At 34.4% G+C, this 23115-nt stretch overlaps 1 protein-coding gene across 6 annotated transcripts in view; it reads right to left on the reverse strand.

Annotated features, from left to right (window-relative positions):
* LOC136026702 (brefeldin A-inhibited guanine nucleotide-exchange protein 3-like) overlaps positions 1-22548 on the reverse strand; it is a 197688-nt gene extending 175140 nt beyond the window's left edge. For 5 of the 6 annotated variants that reach the window (XM_065703456.1, XM_065703458.1, XM_065703461.1 and 2 more), the window contains exons 1-4: positions 22414-22548; positions 19917-20027; positions 9658-9791; positions 6719-6862 (exon numbers count right to left, since the gene is read on the reverse strand). The gene's annotated coding sequence lies outside the window, so the exon portion shown is untranslated. The remainder of the gene's footprint in view (positions 1-6718; positions 6863-9657; positions 9792-19916; positions 20028-22413) is intronic. The other variant, XM_065703457.1, reaches the window with a different exon arrangement.
* Positions 22549-23115: the final 567 nt, after the last annotated feature.

Genomic DNA, 23115 nt, shown 5'->3' on the forward strand with positions numbered 1-23115 from the left:
TAAGATAAAAATACCCCAATTTTCACGTTTTCCAAGAATTCCGGTTTCCCCCTCCAATCCCCCCAACGTCACAGGATCTGGTCGGAATTTAAAATTAGAGCTTTAAAGCACACGATCCTTCTAAATATCAGATTTCATTAAGATGTGTCACCCTTTCGTAATTTACAAATGCCTCAATTTTCAAAATTACCCCCCTCAACTCCACCAAAGAGGGCACATCCGGTCCGGTTATGTCAGTCACGTATCTTAGACAGGTTTTTATTCTTCCCATCCAGTTTCATCCTGATCTCACCGAATTAAATATCTTCAAAGATTTCCGGTACCCCCCAACTGCCTCCCCCCCAATTCTGGATCCGGTTAAGATTTAAAATAAGAGATCTGAGTTACGACGTCCTTCTAAATATGAAGTTTCATTAAGATCCGATCACTCCTTCGTAAGTTGAAAATACGTCATTTTTTCAAATTTTTCAGAATTAACCCCCCCCCCCCCAATAGAGCGGATCCGTTCCAATTATGTAAATCACGTATATAAAACTTCTGCTTATTTTTCCCACCAAGTTTCATCCTGATTCCTCCAATCTATGCGTTTTCCATCATTTTAGGTTCCCCCACCCCAAACTTCCCCCAATGTCACGAGATCCGTTCGAGACTTAAAAAAAGAGCTTTGAGACACGATATCCTTCTAAATATCAAATTTCATTGAGATCCGATCACCCGTTCGTAAGTTAAAAATACCTGATTTTTTTAGTTTTTCACAATTACCCCCTCACCCCCCAACTACCCCAAAGAGAGCAGATCTGGTCCGGTTATGTCAGTCACGTATCTTAGACAGGTCTTTATTCTTCCCATCCAGTTTCATCCTGATCTCACCGCTTTAAGTATTTTCTAAGATTTCCGGTCCCCCCAACTGCCCCCCCCCCCGATTATGCTGGATCCGGTTGAGATTTGAAATAAGAGATCTGAGTTACGAGATCCTTCTAAATATGAAGTTTCATGAAGATCCGATCACTCCTTCGCAAGTTAAAAATATGTCATTTTGTTCAGAATTAGCCCCCCCCCCCCCCCAATAGAGCGGATCCGTTCAAATTATGTAAATCACGTATGTAAGACTTCTGCTCTTATTTTTCCCACCAAGTTTCATCCCGATCCTTCCTATCTAAGCGTTTTCCATTATTTTAGGTTCCCCACCCCAAACTTCCCCCAATGTCACCAGATCCAGTCAGGATTTAAAATAAGAGCTTTGAGACACGATATCCTTCTAAATATCAAATTTCATTGAGATCCGATCACCCGTTCGTAAGTTAAAAATACCTCATTTTTTCTATTTCTCAGAATTAACCCCTCCCCCAACTACCCCAAAGAGAGCGGATCCGTTCTGGTTATGTCAATCATGTATCTAGGACTTGTACTTATTTTTCCCAGTAAGTTTCATCCCGATCCCTCCACTCTAAGTGTTTTCCAAGTTTTAGGTTTCCCCATCCCAACTCCCCCCCCCCCCAAATGTCACCAGATCCGGTCAGGTTTAAAATAACAGCTCTGAGACACGAAATCCTTCTAAATATTAAATTTCATTGAGATCCGATAACCCGTTCGTAAGTTAAAAATACCTCATTTTTTCTAATTTTTCAGAATTACCCCCCCCCCCAACCACCCCAAAAAGAGCGGATCCGTTCCGGTTATGTCAAACATGTATCTAGGACTAGTGCTTATTTTTCCCACCAAGTTTCATCCCGATCCCTTCACTCTAAGTGTTTTCCAAGATTTTAGGTTTCCCCCTCCCATAACCCCCCAATGTCACCAGATCCGGTCGGGATTTAAAATAACAGCTCTGAGACACGATATCCTTCCAAACATCAAATTTCATTAAGATCTGATCAACAGTTCGTAAGTTAAAAATACTTCTATTTTTCTATTTCTTCCGAATTAACCGGCCCCCCACTCCCCCCTCCAGATGGTCAAATTGGGAAAACGACTATTTCTAATTTAAGCTAATTTAAGCTAACCCGCCAAATTTCATCGTCCTAGCTTACCTGGAAGTGCCTAAAGTAGCAAAACCTGGACCGACAGACCGACAGAATTGGCGATTGCTATATGTCACTAGGTTAATACCAAGTGCCATAAAAATGGGTAAATAAACTTAAGCATAAGCATGGGCACCCGCAAGGGGCGGGGCAGTGGGGAACCACGCCTCCTTCTCTGGAAATTTGGGACTATAAATTAATTATAAGGAAACCAAGGGAAAATGGGCAGAATAGGGAAAAATCATAGAAAAAAATGTGTGCTGCCCCATTATTGGCTGCCTGCCAATAGGTTTTGACCCTTATTAAAGAAAATTTAAGTTCTAATTTATGACTGTATGACCCCATTCCAGTTTTCCACAAACAGTTTTTCTATATGATTTGGTTGGAGGATCGTAAATAACGAGCCTTGTCAATAACGAAAGTATAAAAACCTAACTAGTGATAACATTCAATCAAACAATCAGCTTTTTACCATGATTCTAAATATGTATGTGTTTATTAGTAATTAGTGCAGTTATTAGTACACCAGAAAGTTCGTATAACTATGGGAAACAATTTAATAAGGGGCAATTTCGGTAAAAAATGTGCCGTCATTTTTTGCTTGCATTGCAAGAGTACCCACGAGCTGATCTATGAGGTCACTATAATCAGAAATGTTTCTCCTGAACGGAATGCTGGGAATTTTTGTGTTTTCCTTCTGAACGAATACGATTTTTTGTTTTTTATTATCACTTTTTTTCCAGGAGTAATTGTATTTGTCTAGTAGTCACTTTGAGAAAAGATTTAATATTTTACATTTATGAAGTATAAGGGTGCCGAATATATTGGTTTTTAGTAGTCAAAATTAAATTAAGAATATTGAATTAAAAATTTGTATTTGATTTTCTTAATATTAGTTTTAATGTTTTACTTTTAACAAACTACTTTGATAATGCGTTACTTTTTATAAACAATTGAGTCTAAAGGCATTAAATATTTTGGTGTTTGATAAGTAGGTTCAGAACTGTCAATATTGCTATAAAATATTTATCCAACGGTTTGGCATTGCTCAACAAAACTGAATGCTGGAAATTTTATATCTTAGTTTTTGTAAGTAGGCTATTGTTTTGTGTATTTTTTGTAATTAATTACTTTTTTCATTTTTAATACTTGTACTTTAATTGACATGCTTTTTCCATTGCCTTTAGAAAAATGTTCGTCTCTAAACTTCATTAAATAAGAAAAAAAAACAAGTTTTTTCAACTGAAAGTAATGAGCAACATTAAAACTTAAAACGAACAGAAATTATTACGTGTATGAAAGGGTTTCCCCCGTCCTCAATATCTCGCTCTTCACGCTACAGTTATTTGGCACACTAAAAACAGTTATTTATTGTTCAAATTAAACCACCCTTGTGCTTCAGAAGTTGTTTTCAAAGAATTGGGACAAAATTTAAACTTTAGCGTAAAGAGCAAGGTGTTGAGAAGGGGCAACCCCCCTAATGTACGTATTAATTTCTGTTCTTTTTTAAGTTTTCATGTTGCTCTTCACTTTCAGTTGAAAAAAAAAATGTTTTTTTTTATTTAATTTCTATTCTTTTTTAAATAGCACCAGGATATCTGGCTCCATCTCCACGGAAAAATCCCGCTCCCAAAAGAAATATCCTCTGGGTCATTCAATACTGGTGGAAATTTATCCCGGATAATTACCCTTAACATTTCCACGCCTAAAGCTGAATCAGTAAAGAGAAAGCAAGACATATAAAGAAATTTTGTATTAGGAATTCTGGCAAATTCACCCAGTGTTAAAACTCCACTTGAAAAATTCACCCCCTGGAATCTTCCCTTTCTATGGAAATAGGACAATAAAAACAAAGAGGGTTAATTTGACAGCTGGGCGGTAAGTTTAAGTGTTGTTTTTCTTTCGCCATTCTATTTTTTTTAATGTCTGAATATATACAGGATTTAAGTTCGAGGGGGAGAAATGTTCTATTACCCCGGACAATTACCCTTAACATCTCCATACCCAAAGTTGAATCGTTAAAGACAAAGCAAGACATATAAAGAAATTTCGCAAAGGAATTCTAGCAAATTCACCCAGTGTAAAACTTCCCGTGAAAAGTTCAACCCCTGGAAACTTCCCTCTCCATGGAAAATCATCCCCGTGCAAAACCTTCCCAGCAGAAAATTCGTCCTTCCCTCCTTACCCGACGAATGTATGCATACTTCCCAATAACACAATGGGTAAATTTTATAACTTAAAAACCTTTCTCCAGGGGCTGTAGGGGGTCATTTCATCTTTAAAGGCCTAGTTACTAGGCTTTTCAACTGTGCTGAAGAAAAACACTCTAAAAATTTTGATCGGGTGATTTTGGGAAAAAACTGACGTGAGAGGGGGCCTCGTTGCCCTCCATTTTTTTTTTTAACTTGAAAGGGGCACTAGTACTTTTCATTTCCATCAGAATGGGTCCTTTCTCGACGTCTTAGGGCCGATAAAATCACCATTGAAAAAAACAACAAGAAAACAAAGAAACAAGGGACACGGATCCACGTTCTTTCTTCTGGCAAAAATAACAAAATTCCACATTTTTGTAGATATAAGCTTGACATCTCTACAGCGGGGTTCTTTCATGCGCTGAATGCGATAGTGTGCATTTCATTAAAATTCTATGACTTTAAGCGATTCTTTCCTCCTTTTTCCGAAAATTAGACAAATTTTCTCAGACTCGAAGCTTTTGATGGTTAAGATTAAACTTAATGAAACTTGTATATTTGGAATCGGCATATTAAGTCAATTCTTTTGATAAATCTATTGGTATCAAAAATCCGTTTTTTAAAGTTTCGGCGAGTGTTCAGCCGGGTCGGCTCAATATTATTTTTGAGCATCTCTACTCCTTCTGTAAACTATTCTAAGGCGAAATCTTTCTGTAATTCTACAGAAATCTTTCTGTAATTTTAGATTGAGTTTGATTTTCTTTCAACATTAAATGCATAATAATTAAATATATTATTGATGAAATAAATTGATCGTTTTACCAGGAATCCTTGTCGTTTAAAATTTACTATATTTTGTTTCATTTTGCATACAATTTAATTACTTTTTTATTTGAGTTTTTCCTTAAAAGTATTTAAAAATAAACATTTTGCTACGAACAAATTTCCTGAAATATATTCCCTATCACCCAACCATCACCAATATTTTGGCGTTTGCCCCCACCTCCCTGGAAAATTTTCTGCCGGCGCCCTTGAGCATTAGAGAGTCAACTTCCCGTTCCGTCTAAAAAAAAAATCGACTTTCTTAACGGTTTTTGAATAACGCTAGTGACATACCTGCTAGCATTAGCATCTTATAAACGGTTTGGCAACTCTAACGTAAGAATTCTATTAAGATTAAAGGCAAAAAAAGAACTGTATTAAAAAGGTATACAAATTTGAGCATAAGAGTGTCAACTTCCCGTCTCCTTTCCAAAAAAAAAGAAGCCCAACTATTACATTTTACTCCACTACTATAAAAATCTCCCTTTCTACCTCTCTCCCTCCCTTATCCTAAGTTACTGCATTCGTACCTCAGCCTAAAAGACGCAAAGGGGACTGGTGAGCTCCTTAGAACTACCCGGAAAGCCCCTCCCTCATCCATGGAGAATTTAACAAAAAGACATTGGAAAATATTAGAAAGATTCAACATTAGAATATAGCAGTAGAACATTAGATAGTAAAACTAGAAAGCCTAAAATGCAAAGATCTGATCTAAAATATAGTTTCTAAAGACTATAACAGGGCTTGACCTTCCATCTCTAAATCAACTATTTAGAATCATATTTCGCTTTTGAAGAAAATGCAATTTCACTTTTTTTTGCATTAAGTGGGTAGCTCGTAATAACCATTTAAAAAGAAAATGGAGATCACTTGGACATAATTGAGCCCAAGCCCCTATTTCAGACTAAATAGCCCTGGACCATTTCCTCTCCTTATAACTGTACCAGCAGTCTGAATTAGTATAGAATTAAAAAAAAATATGCCTTATTCCCCTGCTTTTAAAAAATACAGAACAAATACAATCAAAATATATTCATTTGTGTATGTCTTCTATTTAAAGGAAAACCACAAAATATGACAGTATTGGATGCGAGAGCTAGCCAAGTGTTGGGTAATAGATCGCAAAATATTTATAGTCCAAAACTGACAATTCAATGTAATTGTTGTTTCTCTTTAAAAAATAAATCCCTCAAGTAATCTATCTTGAACATACAGCAAATACTTCAGGAAAAGCTTTGGAAAATGGGATCACATATATTCAAAAAATTACGCATCAGAAACTGCAAATTTAGCAAGCACAAGGTTTGATGTGGCTAATGCTGCTTTGCTTAACCAGAAAAAAGGCACGGATTGGAAAGCAATCATTTATTGAAAGATGCAAAACAGAGATACGTGCTTGGTATATCTCCTTTAATATAGATGGCATGCAATTCTGCTGTTTATTAAGAATTCACTTTTATCTGACTTTTCAATTTTCAGTTTTTCGAAGATTAGCATTCTAATTTTTTTCAGAATTTTTGCAAATCATCTAATCCATAATTTATCTGTTGGCGGGACTCGGGTAATGTTTGATATGATATTCGTCATACCTTCAGATTCGTATTTCAAGAAAAAGTTTTATTGTTATTATTTTATACATTTAAGCTTTTAATTTCTTTGAATAAAGGCCAACTTGAAACTCACTCTAAAAATTCCATTTTGAAAAATGTCAATATTTTGTCTTTGTGCGGAGCTCACCATGCTCACAATTTGACTCGTCAACCAAAATTCATCATCATCAACTGGGTCAAAATCGCTAACATAAAATCTGTTGTCTTTCAGCAGTGCCTGAAAAAAAAAGATTCTAAATCAAAAGAAACAGAAAGATGTTGAGATGCACACACAATATTGTTTCCTTCCTCTCTTTGCCAACCTATTAATAAGCGTATTTTTGCCAGTTAAGCGTAGATAGTGGTTATTGTAATTCGTATATCCGACCTAGGTTTGGGTATTTGGCAAACTGGCTATAAAGAAAAAAAGAGTAGAAAAAAAACAAGATTAGAAAAGAGTTCAGGGATTTATAGGAATTTATTCTAATCGCTCAACAAAAACTAAAACAGTTCTAATGGAACCAAAAAAGTAATAGCAAGAATAAAACATAAAACTTTAAAAACAGCAAACGATAAAGTCGAAAGGAAATAAAAAAGATTCTTAGTGTAGTTTAAAGACCTTAGACAAGCGGAATTCTGGAGCTGAACTGGAAATGTAAATTCATAGGTTGATATAATTCTATTATTGGATCTTCCGGGCGGATATTCTCAATTTAATCTTTCCAAATATTAGAGTTTGGCAGCTAGGTTTACCAATTAAATTTTACAGATTAAAAGAGGTGGTAAAAAGAAACGCTATTCTCTTTAAAAAGAGAAAAGGGAGGGAAATGGACAATAAAATTAAAGCGAAGCTAAAAAAGATAGTACAATCATAAAATTAATGCAAAACACTTAATATAATCATACTCTAAAACAGAGCACATGGGTACTTACATATACGGTCGTTATATGCTTCAATGCATATGTTAACGGCAGCATTGATAATAGGTATCACCTATTGGCCCAAGAATTACTTATCCAAGTTGAGAGGTCAAAAACAGACTCTAAGTACCGGTGGAAAATTCAGTAGAGTTGTTTTATTTCTGCTACTGAAAAAATAAGTAAAAAGACACAAGGTACAAAAATTTAGAAGCACACATGCGTTATTCAATTCCTGGGCTTTTTAAGTTTGACTTGATTATTTATTGTAATTTCTATTCATTTTTGGTTTCTATGTTTATTGATAGTGATTTATATTTGTTTTCTCTAGAATTATCATTTTTCTTTATTTCTGCTCGTCTTTGGTTTTTCTTTTAGCTGATTACAGGGAATAAACCAAGATTCTGAAGCGAGATACCTGGAGCCTAGATGGCTATAGAAAATAGAACATAGGCAACTATATCCCAAACTTAAAACTCTTGCTTGCCAAAACAAAACAAACAAAATCAGTTTTCATAAGCGAAATGCAACAACTTAAGTCCTTTTGCAGCAGAAATAGGCGTTTTCCGCTTCCATCTGGTATCTGAAATTCAGATATTACATGGGAATTTATTTAGCGTAATTATACAACATAAATACAGCATTTTACTTGATATATATTTATCAACAAGAACTAACAGCATATTCAAGCAAAAAGGTTCCCTTATAAGCTTTGAAGTATGTCTACGGAAGTATGCAAATCAGTAGTAAAGCGATTTTATTAAAAATACGGAATTTTGGACGATTAAAGTGGAAGAGGCTATAAGGAAAAACTATTAATCAAATTATTCGCTGTAAAGCAATATTACAGGAAGAGCAGTGACTCACAAAATAGATTAAGAAGAGTTAAGTTCTAAAAATGTTTGTTAAACTTAATTAAACATTTGTTCTAATGGCTAATATGTAATCATCAGGAATTAACTAGGGATATAATTTGTCCAAAGGGGTCATCCATTTCAATGTTATAAGTACCATTCAAGCGGTAGGAGATTATTTAGCTCGTCTCCAAGCACCAGTGTTAGCACCATCCTTTGAAGAGCCTAACAATTTGTATAAAAAAGAAAAAAAATCTGTCGGTTGAGTAACTTGTAGCATCACTAATTTACTTCTTAAAACGTAAACTCAAATCTTCAAAGTATAGCAAAATTTTAAAAAAAACTGTTTAGCAGGAAAAAAATTCTCCTTTGGAGTCGATTAAGTAAAACTAACTGTTATGTCGGTTCATAGTAAAAGTTCATGCGAAAACAATTTCATGGTAATTACTGAAAAGAGATAACTACCAAAAGTAGCTAATTTTTTAAGCTATGTTTAATAGCTGAGGTGATTTATGTTAACCACATATTTATAAAAGATGTTTTGACAACTTAGAAATTTTTGGCTTTGTTTTAGATTCCTGTTCCCACCAAAACGTCCCCCTTTCCCCTGAAAAATACGCAGTTTAATATATGTACTTCAACACATTCTGATATCTGCATAGACTCACGCTATTAAAGCCACAAAAACAGTCAAAGGGAGATCGCTACAAAGAGACGAATTATAAAGGACGCTGGTTAACTAGATAAAGATATATGTCACCCTATATCTTTTTTTTTATTATAAATACCTGAAATTAGAGCCCAAGGTTACCTTTGCCACTGTTGATGTGGAAATTTTAATAGATAACAATCTATACATGAATAATAAAATAGGCTCTTCAAGAGCACGTCAGAATCTACGGAGTGTCACAGGGCGATCTGCCATGCATCACATACCAAAAATTTTGGAAAATTTGTCAAAATAAAGTAAAAATCTTGAATAGCCAACCAATTAAGAGCTATTTGAAACCTAATTTACAAAGCCTCAGTCTCCAGGGCCAAACTAAAAAAAAGGTAGCGTCATTCTACACTCATGCCTGTGAGGCAAGGCCTGAGGGAAGAAACCGTGCTTCAATATACATTTTCTAAATTTCGATTTAAAGCCGTAATTACAGTCAAAAGTGCCGAAAGTGTCAAACCTACTTCCACACATCTAACTGCTTCGTAATGCACATAATACTTCTTAAATATCATGACTAGTTTTAAAAAGAAAATGTAATACCAGTGTTCCAGAAGCACTCCACTCCATCAACAACTTGTTGTTACTAGAAAAACCTGCTCTGAAAATATTTAAGATCTTATGGCGCAGTTCATACGGTGGGGTTCTCAGCAATCCATGTTGGGAAACCAGCAATTCTGCAAAAGTTATAAATAAAAATTATCTTCATGGCATCTTTCATACAGAAGACTTACTGACAAAAAAAAAGTAGAAAACCACATCCAATTGAATTTATATACATGTCCAATGATTGCCTTTTGTCATTAGCGGCCATTTATCATTGATTTTACCGTCCCAGAGGCAAAGATTTCTAACAATTTATAAAAGCATTTGCTATAAAATCCTTTAGTTTCAGAAAAGGCAAAATCACGTCCCAGAAGTCAGAAGTCCTCATGTATGTTGCCATCTAAATTAACTGACATTTTTCTAAGAAGAAAAAAAACACAATTTCAAATGGAAACAGTAATAGCAGCATAGCCTTCATACATATAAGTTGCAGTTTTTTATTTCCGGCTTGTAAATGCGCTCCCTTTAGACACGAGTCAACTAATTTTATTATATTCTTTAGTAAAAAGAAATTGCTTGCACAAAAAAAAATGAATAACAAAAATCAGCCAAATCTTAAGTCCCTGCACGATGTCCTTAATAATAATAATAATTAATAATTTATTTGTTACCCGCTTGTTTTGACAAATTAAGCGGAGTAAAAACATCAAGGAAAGAAAAACGAAATAACACAAACAATACAATTAATACAGTCTAATCAAAGGGTGGTAAGGGCCCAAGCGTTGACAGGCCTCAGCACCTAATCTAGCATAGAGTTTTTTATAAACGAAAATAATATCAGTGGCACAAAACTTTCTGATAATCTTCTGATTTCTATAAGAACGCGGCAGATACAATAAATATTTACAATAACGAAAATACATAACTCTTATGCCCTGCAAATCTTGATTATTAAACAACGGGCGCAAACCGGAAAGAAACAATATAGAATGATCGCAATATGTAGAATAAAGTCTGGATAAAGCCTTTCGTGAAAATCTGCCTCGGTTCGGGACAATTTTCGCGTACCCTTTTTTAAGTTTACTTTTAATATCATTTAGCCCACAGGATCGAAAAGCTGATAAAGATGAACAAATATTAATACCAAGCCACCGAATCGAAGAAACGAGCTTAACTGAAAAATAACCACAATCAAGATCACTACTTTGATGCTTAGCATTAAAAACTAAATATTCACATTTTTCAGTATTAAGTTTGAGGCCGATTTCCTCAAAAGACTTAGAAACAAGCTGGGTCGACTTAATTAGGCTAGATTTAGTGCGGCTGATCAAAAGTAAATCATCTGCATATGCAATGTACGAAAGATTAGTTAGGCCTAAAAAACATGATGGATTAATACGTGGCAAAACAGAATAAAGACAAGCATTAAAAAGATAAGGGGATAAGACTCCTCCTTGCCTAAGACCAGAACGGATGGGGATATTACCAACGTAGGTGTCACCTGACTTGAGTCGAACATATGAATTAGCATACCAAAAACGAAGAGTTGATATAATAGACACATTTGCACCAAGTTGGATTAAAGAATACCAAAGTTGGCTATGACAAATTGAATCAAAAGCTTTTGAAACATCGAGTGCACAAAAATGAACCTCAAAACCATTTTTATGCGCTTCAAGTAATAGCGAAACTATAGCACGATGAGCATGTTGGCATCCTATATACGGCTTAAAGCCAAACTGATTAGACATATAATCTACATTAGACAGGAGATCAGGGAGCAAAACATATTCAAATACTTTACTTAAAGTACAAGCAACCGTAATAGGCCTATACGAAGCGCAACTAGTTGGGTCCTTACCGCGTTTCAAAATTGACGTAATGTTACCAACTAAAAAAGAATCAGGGACTAAAGAAGAGCATAAACACATCTGAAAAAGTAACTGCAAGTGATAAACTAATTCCTCCGAATCGGTGTTGAGGTGAAAAGCACTGATCCCGTCTATATCATAAGTATATCATAAGATTTCGATTTAAGTCTCTCTACACTTCTTTTAACACGGTCAACACTAACGGGAGGTACATGACCTTGAATGATTTTGTTAGGCAACAGATTAGAACAGAGCTTGGCAAAACGAAAATGAACCGTATATATCACTGTATCGAAAATGTTACTATAATGATTGATCCATGATACATTAGGGATTCGGTCAGCCGTAGGCGATCTATCAAACTTCGCGGCATTGATCACTTTTTGATCATTAATGAAAATTATCATGATCATATCTTAGATTTCTTTAAATAAGACTTTTCAAGACAGGGTGAGACAGCATGAATTGCTCATAAGCCCCATTTGTCTCCTCTTTTTTTCATTTAACTACAAAATTCTTGCTTCTTTGATTGCCAAACTCACATTTTATGCTAACAAAGGAACTAAAGTCTTAGTCTACTAAACTTCGTTCTATTCACTATTGACAACTAAGGGGTGTAATTTGGATACCATCACAGGCTTCTTTTTTTTCTAAAAAGATAGAATAACTTTTTTTGAGAAGTTTGGTTGTTAAATATCTCCCTTATGTATTTTCCCAAATATCTCTTTGGTATTTTATACATTCGTATCTCTGAAGCTTTCTTTATCAAGAATACTGTTTTCGTGACTTGAGATAACACATGGACAATAATTGCTGTCCGCACCCCCCTATCTAATATTCTATCTAAAAGATAGAATAACTTTTTTTGAGAAGTTTGGTTGTTAAATATCTCTCTTATGTATTTTGCCAAATATCTCTTTGGTATTTTATACATTCGTATCTCTGAAGCTTTCTTTATCAAGAATACTGTTTTCATGACTTGGGCAAACACATGGACAATAATTGCTGTTCATCAGTTGCCATTCAACCACCACCGCCACAGAAACAAAAAAGAGGACTTTTTAGTTTTGTTTTTGGAAAGAAGACTTCTAAGACGGTAAGATTTTTCTCATACTGGTTAAATTTGGCATTCTATGTGGTTATCTCGTGAGTATATTTATACGCAGACAAGGGGTGGGGGGAACTCCACTTTCCTACGATTGACTGGAAGGCTCCTCATGAAAGTTTGAAAAAAGGGCATAAGAAATTATGTTCTTATTTATGACCCATCCCCCTTGGATGAAAATCCCCCTAAGTGAAAAGAAAATTGCAAACATTTCAGCATAGAGACTTTGGGAATAAAGCCGTTCTCGTTCAAGCAATGTATGTTTGTTAATAAGCTGTAAATGCGTCGAAACCACCCAAGCCTTCAAACCACACTATCGCTCGTTTAAGAGCTATCCACACTGAGAGCTCATTTAATCACAACTTGTTCCCTTAAATAGCTACCATAATGTTAACTCTTTTTTCACGTTACAAGATATTGTGAGCATTGAGAAAAGTGAACTTTCACAATTACCTTGACATGTTAAATCATGTCAAGGTGTAAACATGATTTGAAAATGTCATGACATGTTCTATCATGTCAAAGAAAATCTTGGCTTTCAACAAATACATAAAATGAAATTACCAAACAGGCTAAGCCTTAAAGTGGTTCATAACAAAAATTTGCAAATGAATAAACTTGGCAGGAATGGGGATTACATTAATTAACCGGAATTAATGACAAGAAGTATCAAAATGTATTGAACAGGTAATATGGTAAAAGAAAACCAATATTAGCTGTTCAGTTTCTTTCTTTTTTTCAAACAATCATTGACAAGCACCATCAGCCACTTTTTCATCTAAGAAAACTAATTCTGGCTGTTCAACAGACAAGCTGAACTCACTTATTCCACTTATTGGGCAAAATAGTTGGAGAATATTAGGATTAAATCAAATTAGAGAGCGAGACTAATCATAGAGGAATCGCCACAGGCAAGTACGTCGTAATGGAAAAAGAGTAACTGAAATGGACGATGAATGGCACCATAACAGCGCTTCAGTCCCTGACAGGCATAGTGCTCCAAGTATATGATATAATGTTTAGTAGACCCACATTTTCCAAGTGATTAAATGAAATATAACCGAAAACCCCAAGAAACAAGTCTGATTTCTCCCAAGTGCGTTGAAAACAAGAGTGTCTTGAGATTTAGGAAGGATTTACCTACTCTTTCTATAAGAGGAATATTAAAAAAAAACTGGTAAATCTTTTAGGGGGGGGGTTAAACTTTTTAGACAATCCTATGAGCTTCCCGAAATGAGGATGTGGGAAATTCCCTAGCCCCATGCCCAGTGCGCGCATAGGCGGCAAATTTTACAGGGTTGAGCACCATCCAGGAGAAAAGGCAAAACTTTAAACAAACAACAAAAGAATATCTTATGGAATCCTAAAATATACATTTTTCCCGGTGACCACACAAATCCAATTTTTCCTTCCAACTACAATTATTTGGCGAGAAACGTATTAATTGCTGCTATGAGTGATTTTAACGCAAAAGTATTCACTTTTCCGAATTACCGTCCAAGATAATGAATTTCAACATCTGTGATAAAACCAATTTATAAATCGCTCCTCAAGGTACTGAAATAGGCTAATCAAAACGAAGACTGATAATTCTGAGTATAATAAACAATGCAGTTTGAATAAAAGACAGGTCTATCTGTCGTAACTTTCGCGATAAAGAATTTTGCCCTTAATTTTGGTTTGAATCTACTTTTCTTAGACTACAGGTTCTTAAAACTCGGTTCAAACAATTGAGCAGGATTTTAAGTAATTTAAGATTTTTTCCTTCAAATTTACTAAAAATTAAAAGAAAAATATTTAAAACCATATAAATCAGTATTTTGGAAAGCTACAAAGCTAAAACGATTTTCTTGGGTCTCTTGAGCTGTGTATTTATGTGATGAAGTTTAACTTTCATAATATATAGTTGATTTAAGTTCATCAAAAATAAGTGCACCATGGAGAAGAAAGGAGTATAATTAGACACTTCGAAGACCTTCCTATACCATAATTTAGACTCATGATCCATTCTCGAAAGTCTCATGATCCATTCCCGAAAGTCTCATTATCTTAACTACTCTTAAAGATAGCGAAAAGTGCATCATCTAGAATTTTCAATATATGTTTATGATACTTGCCCCTTTAATACTTTTTCTGAAGAAGGTATAATCCGAGTTTCTTTTTTCAAAAATTTACAGTGATTATGCTCCAATCTGTCATAACCACACCTTGGGATTTTTCAAGAACTTCAAGTTCAATGATTCTACGATATACACCTATGGAACCAAATCATTATATTACAGTTTCTTTCTCACTTGAATTAGCAAATTCTACAAGTATTTTCTAATATCCTTTAAAAATGTGTCACTATTCGCGCTATTCCCAAATAATAATCTTCATTATTTTACCCTCCAAAGATGGAGCATAAACTGAAAGACTCTGGCATCCCCTTGAAGAAAGAGTATACCTTTCCTTTTTACTCTTAATATTCCTTGCAAGCCAATATAACATACTCCACTGACTATTTCTCCAAGTAAATCATACAATTGTTGTCTCAATTATGAGACCTTGCTCCATAATTCTTCGCATCACAATGAACCGACCTTAATCTAAACAGTCAATGTCCATGGTGTCTGCTTAGATTATTACAGATGACTTTTCAATCTTCTACTCCAGCTTCCTAGCAAGAAATTGATTTCCATTCCAATGTATCATATTCTCAAAGCTTTCTTATAGAACAGCTTTAAGAACATTAAGCTTGGGCTGATGGCTGTTGAGTAAAATAATCACAAAACGTTCCTTATGGAGCCACATATTTTATTTTCCTGCAAACCCCAAATACCATGGAGCCCATTGTATGGTGCTTTCTTAGATTCAATTAATATTAGCAGCTTCAACCAGCTTTCCGCTATTCCCAACTAATGCCAAACTACCTGAAATGATATGAAGGAAGAGATCCCACTTTCAGAATCAGTATACCCTACAATCAGTAGACACATGTATTTCTTCTCCACTATAGATAATGAGAATATGATTATTTAAGCAAGCACTGCTACCTCTACCTGGAATATCAATACTTCACTCAGAAGTATGAACTGTTCCGTTTTTATGTTTTCTGTGTTATGGACAAGAATTGGAGCGCGTACCATTGCTTCATTTTGACTCTGGCTGTATAAATGTCCAAATATCCTTCACACTTTTATAACTTCCGTACTCGGAAACTTGTGTTCCTAACTAAACTATCTTTTTGCTTTAAATTATGACTCTTTATAATTATCGCAGCATTCTAGTAAATATCAATATGATTCCCTAGGATTTCGCCATGCTATCATGCTATTGAAACACATTTGCCTAGAATATCTTGCCTCAAGTTGTTGGAGGCAACTTTCTTGTCCTTGATGTTAATTTTCTTAGTTCAAACACAATTCTGACAGCAGTGTTCTGTATTACATCTGACCTTTTTGAATTAAATGAACACCAGATCCGTATGTCAATGAAGCATATTTAGTTTTGGACTCTAATATGCTTCATATTATATTCCTGCAGTGCAACTGCTCTATCCCCATGATGATGGAGTGAGGAGCTTCAAATTATTCAGTCTCTTCAAGCGGGCAACACGAACCATTTCTACAAGCGGATCCCAGTTTAGTTTGTTAGTAATTATACACCCACGACACCTCTTCCTTTCTTTATTATTCTGCCTTTTTCTATTATACTAAATCCATGTAACTCTATCTTTATAAAGGTTTAAGCCAAGTTTCTTGGATGAGTCTTTACTTTTTTTTTTAAATGTACAGTGGTAAAGTATGATTTTTTGTTGTATTATTTTGTTCTAACTGCGTTTGCTTCTCACGAGCTCACGGTCGACTGGTGCTATATTTAATTCCTTGATGAATCCACGGAGTTTCTGCACTTGAGTGGGCAGGGAGAGCCTGGTCCTATTTAACAAATCTGAAGATAAAACAATCCAACAAGGATTTTTATAACAGTTTTGGATACTGTTCTAATGATGAGTTATTTATTTTCTTGATTTACAAACAACTGTGAAGCACTGGATCGGCCAGGTGAATTCGATTTCTGTGAACCACTTGTGTATATTTTCTGTACGTAACTTGGCTCTCTAGTGGCTTATGTTGTATTTTTCTGCCACTTCAAAGGCATTTCCATTTAGCTGTTTTATGATACCTTACTCCCTCGAGATTGAGGAGTGAGTCCTTGTAATTTGCAAATTTGTAAACAAATACTTTTTCTGTAGAATCTCTTTTTTGAGAAAGCATTTTATAGATTCGTGCTTTTTAGACAATTCAAACAAACTGGCTCATTTGATTTCAATTTTCTTTTTTGGTCATAACACTGGCATTTGAAGTACTGCAGGATTAGAAGATTGCACACAAAAAGTTCCTTTTCCCATCCACAACATCACGCGCTGTGTGACAAAAAAATTACTTGGAATTACAACCATAACACCATAACTCCTTCACGCTTATTTGATTATCTATTGTTCCTCTTCTGACATATTACTTCAGTAATCTCGACTCATGACGATATATATTCTCTCAGTTGTTTGTCATTTAAGTACAAGGGTACTTTGATGCTCTTCTAGAGCATTCCTTCTTTTGTATGTTACTCTTACACGTCCTATTGATTTGACAATTAGAACCTTTACTGCTTCTCCATTGTCAATGATGTGAACTGACAGCATATTTCTTTCTCTGTTTGACTGAACCTTGATGGAAAAAACATTCCCCTTCAGTGATTCCAAAATAAAGAATTAAGCTGCTAGTTTCTGATTCTTGTCTATCACTTCCAATTTAACACACACTGGAAGCAAGGCATTTGAGGGTATATCACTGTGACCAGAAACCACTGCTTCAAATTCTTAGATTTTAATTTTTCTTTGTGTATTATTTCTTGAGGATTTAATATATTTCCTTGAAAGAGATGGATCCAATCCCAAACTGGGGAGGCTTCCCCATTCTATGTGCCATTTATTAGTACTTCTTCTAGCATATGATTGACATTTGATATCTCTATATTTGTTATTACCTATACTGAGTGCACTGTGTCTACCACTGGATTATTGTGCTGTTTTAAAATTTTCTGCTGTATGAAATCAGATATAAATGAGACACAAATATTAATCCAGTATGAGCTTCTGTTATAATTATCACGTTAACATGCCATTTTCAAGTCCCATTCTTTGATTGTAATATTTTGCCAAAAAAGAGATTAGTCCTAAGGAATGACCAAAGAAAAGTAGCTTAAATTCTTAAGAATAGGAGCCAAATTCTCATCACTAGTTTGACAAGCATCTCAGCTCAAACAAAAATTAAACTGACTCAAACTCTAAAATAAAGAACAAAATTAGAAATCATTAGAGTTCTTAGCCTTAAGACTACTTGATGCTACAAGGCCCTTGAATCCTGGAATATCATTTAGAGTGTCCAAGAACATTCGTGGTTCAATTATGATTAAATATTCTTATGGAATAAGTTATAATTCACAGCCAAACACAAAATTTTTCAGATTTTTTGGCCTGCTTTATCCTTCTTTTTTAAATAAAAGTTTGGAAAGCATACACTTATGCTTAAAGTAAAGTCGAATTCAACTGTATTCTAACTATACTGGAAAGTACAAATTCAAACTTCAAACTTTTGAATGATGAATGAACATTACAACTCACAGCTACCAAACGTCTCCCCATCCCTTATAGCACCCATATTGGATTTTTGTTGCTCCAAAAGAAAAAAACTTCAAGAGATAAATAACCCTCAGATTCATCTGAAGACATAAAAACAGTTTTCTAGGTGGCTTTACCATTTTATAAAAAAAGAATCCACATAGCTCTCTGTATTAGCTGGTGTCCAACTATGCAATAGTTGATAACACAGAATTACAGGATAAATGGTCAGTGGAATTTTAAGCTTTGCCATGAATTAGTCATCTCTCAATCTTTTACAACTAATGGCTTAATGCAAACACCTTGGAAAAAAAAATCTTTAAATAACTACAAAATCTTGATTTTTATAAATAAGAGTTTGAAACTTCCATTCTAAGGTTCTCAGACACATTGAAACTTAAAATATGTAACTTTCACCACAAAAAAACCTCTTTTTAGGAGTATTACCTTTTTTGTGAAGTTATTCAAATTGTTTTATGCGATTTATTTATGATGAGTAAATTTATAATTCATGAATTTTGTATATTTCAAATCACAAAAAAAAAATTTATGCATACTATGTCAGCAAAATTTCATTTCTGTGACTTTCAGTTTTATGAAAGTCAGTTGAAGGGTTGCTCTTTACTTAATTTTCATTACCATGGATGGATTGACTGTTCCTTAAGAAATAAGTAAAACTGCCAAACTCTAGGTGACAAATCCTTTTAAGATTTATTATGATCAATCTATAAACTTATTGAAGGTCATTGTTTGGGGTGGACTTTTTGGAGACAGAATTGTCAGCACCATTATTCTCTGAATGATGTGAATGTGACAATGATCGTCATCTGGATGATGAGATGTAATGGAAATATTACAACTGTGAAGGAAAAAGCAATCCCCATTAAAGTTGAGGAGCTGTTTATGCTCATAAATGAATGACATGGGTATAGCTTATGTAGATGTCTGCAAAGACGTCATTACATGTTAAAGAGCTCCAGAATTGATTATGTTTTTGAAATCAAATTTTCAGTGGGAAATTCAGTAAAATGAAGCTATTAATCCTTTGTCAACGTCATGGAATTTATTACTATTAGATTTTGCTTGATTCAAATTTTGTTTTGAAAATTTTAGTTTCTAATAGTGATTTGGAATTTTGCAATTTTATTGCAAGTTATTGAATTTGTCGTTGCAATATTTTGAACAAAACATTACAAGTCATTAAAAATTTTGAAATTCAAATTTACACTTGTATCCCTTAATCATAAGGGATCTTTGAGCAATATTTTGCTACTTAAATAGTTGAAGCATACAATATTATTCAGCAAAGGTGAGTCAGCTAAGAGAAATGTTGGATGATGTTTATTAATGCAAGCAACAAAGTTACTTTGAATTGCAGTACCTTTTTTGTCAAAAATAGAAATTTTCCTAAAATGTGATAAAGATTAGACCCATGTCTCTCCACTGTGGGAACATTCTAGACAATTGATCCCACAGCCCAGACAATTTCAAATATAGCCTCTGATTCAAAGCTAATCTTGCAAAATCAATTTAAATAATCATCAACAATGAAATGTTAAGGCTGCTTAAAAGATAACTAGAATCTCCAGTGCTTCCATCTTAAATGAAATGTAACACTTACTTATTACATCTTCAGCTTCTGTTTTTGAGCATGCATTTGAGATAGGGATGGCTTCTTTGATTTTCTGGAGGATACACTCAAGCTGAAGGTTAATACAAGTCATTTTTTAGGCTAAAATAGAAAAAAAAAAGCTAGGTTATTTTGTCATGCATTCCAAATTACCAGTAATTCATACATAAAGTGAAACTACAAGCATATCCAAACATTAGCTCTACTGATATTCAACAGCCTTTTCATGGCAGTATGCCAAGACTCCCTGTCTCTAGAGTGAATTGATCAATTCAATTGAGGACTTGTCACATCTTCCTTGCCTTCTGAATCCACCAAGTAGTTCCAGGACAGCTTCAACAACACTTATCTATGTTTTTTTCTCCCCTTTCTCTTCAACCACCTGGGTGAGGGAGTATACTTAGTGTCTTTGTGGACAAGAGTTATTTCAGACAATCTCAGGACATGGTCAAACAACCAGCACCATCTTTCTTTCATCACAGTTCTAATACTAAGCTCAAGTTATCACTTGTTTGAGAAGTCTGCATTTCCTACTTTATTGTTATATCATACACTCCTGATGTTCCTCATAGAGGTGTGATTGAATACATTTAGAGCTTGGATGCTGCTTGCTTCCAGAAGCCAAGTTCTGCAAGTGTATAAGAATGCTCATCAAACTAGTAATTTGTATATCCTTATTTTTCATCTGAAGTAGGATATTCTTTTGTCTTCAGATGCAGGTGTTGAGCTGAGCAAATATTCCAGCAGCACACAACATACTTGCATGGATTTCAAATAAGCATTCAACAGGATGCTCAGCAGTCACATCCAGGTATTTAAATCCACTTAGTGCTTCTATAGGAGAACCATCAAGCAATATGGAGTGTTTCTGGGATGTATGCATCTTCATAACTTTAGAATGAGCTAATCTTCAGGCCCATTTGCACCAAGGTGTCAAAAAGTAGATTCAGCATGTATTTATATATATATATATGTGAGAAAATATAGCCTAAAGAGGATGCTGAAAATTATAAAGAACAAAGTAGAAAAAATGTGAATTAAAACAGAAGTTACCTAGAAAATATGTATGATATAAATTTTCTGCAACTCATAAAGTAAGAATTTGGAGTAAATGTTTACTTTCACTCCAAGTGCTTGAAAGTGTGTATTACTGTATATAGCAAGATTCTGATGATTGTATATTGTTTCTTTGTCATTATTAGAGAAGCACATCCATTTCTTTAGTTTCTAAAATCCCTCTCCAATGAGACTAAAAATGCATAAAGTGGGTTTGCTTACAGATAACATTACCAATAGAGCAAAGCATATTACTCCATAAGCCCCATGGGCAGCAGGGTAAGGTCAGTATTCTATATTTTTTTACAAAAAGTGACAAAACTAAAAAAAAGAAAAAAAAACAAAAAAGCAACCTCAAACAAGGTTTATTAAATAAATATAGAATACAGATCTCATCCTGGTGCCTGCAGGCTGATGGACTAATAAACTTCATTTAAAGGTAATGTTACCTGTAATCAAGCCCACTTTACACATTGTTTGCCCTTTGGAGGAGGAGGGTCAACCAGAAATGGATGCACTTCTCTAATAATGATAAAGAAATAACAGGCAATCATCAGAATCTTGCTATGTGCAGTATAATGCACTTTAGAGCACTTGGAACAAAAGTAAACATTTACCAACTTTGGTTACTAATTTAGAAAAGCCCATAGACTACAATGATACCCAATATTACCTTATAATTCTCCAAACTAAAGTTAAAAGTAAGGAAGATTAGGTTTTTGGGTAAATTTATAGTTAATTGACTTCTTGCTATCTTGGAAAGGGGTTAGGTTCTTTCAGGGATGAGTTTACAGGCATAAGTATGTCCCGGGAAGGTATTTTAAAGTACCCACCTCCACTCCTTCTCCCTCTAGAGGGCCCTGAAATTTGCCTACATGACAGGTCACCTATTGAAATTTTGACAAAACAACATTTTACCTTAATTTTCAGTTCCTAGTTGCTTTTTCTCTGCCTTTAGGTCTGAGAATGCAATTCTTGTTATTTGAGTAAAATTTTGAGTCATATCAAATTTTATGAGTCATAGAAATTTGAGTCATATCATATGTGTTTTTTATAAAATTCAGGAAATGTATTTGCATATCTTCAAAACCTAATAAAATGGAATTGAGCAAAGTTATGAAGCTGAAAACAATTTTTTTGTACTTCAATTAAGCAGAAGATCTATTTTGCAAGGTTTCACTTTTATAACACTCATATTTTTAAAGGTCAGGACCCTCTAGAGGGAGAAGGAGTGGAGGTAGTTGCTTCAAAATACCTTCCCGGGACATAATTTAGTTTGTAGATTCATCCCTGAAAGCTTCACTTTCCTAACCTAAACCCTTTCTGAGATAGCAAGCAGTCAATTAACCACAAATACTGATTTAACTTCAGTAGACTCTACATAATAGTTTTACAATTTAGAGTTCACGTTGGCTAAATGAGGACTAATTACGGCTATTAGTTTGAGCCTCAGGTTCAACTCAACTCAATGGGTTTGAGCTCCCCTTTGTGATAGACACCTTGGTTTGAGTCTCAGGTGTCGAGCATGTTAATAAGCTTTGAATTTCACGCCGAACGCCCTATGTGCGTTTTAAAGTATTTAGATCAATACCCAGCTTTTTTGCTTTTGTTTGAGGGCTTGTGAACCAAGCATAACCATTATTTTTGGGTTGGTCAAGAAAGCAAATTGAAATTTTGCACCACAAAGAAGAGTTGGAAAGGTGAAAAATTTTTGCCCATTTAAGCTTTAAAATTCACAATATATACTTGGATATTAGCCATTTCTTCGTTCCACTTGACTTTTCCATCCCCTCCACACCAAAATATCAGGCTTCAGACTTTCATTGGGCTTATTGAGGAGAGTAACATCAAACACAGTATTAGATAAAAAATACTTTTTGAAAGAGAATATTTATTTTCTAAAGTAGCATAAGATGTATGCATTTTCAAAGCCTTAGGACGTGTCCTAAAGATTTTGTAAGCGAAAATACAACGAGGCATCTAACATTGCTGTCTGAAAGCTATTTTTCAGAATGTGATGAATATTATGCAAAAAATTACAAACATATCTATTTACATATCTGTAATTAGCACTGAAACCTATTTTAAGTGGTGTGTTCAAGTTTAGCCAAGCGAAATAATAAATGAATTGTGA

This window comes from Artemia franciscana, chromosome 4, assembly GCF_032884065.1.
Source record: "Artemia franciscana chromosome 4, ASM3288406v1, whole genome shotgun sequence".
Taxonomy (NCBI): Eukaryota; Metazoa; Arthropoda; class Branchiopoda; order Anostraca; family Artemiidae; genus Artemia; species Artemia franciscana.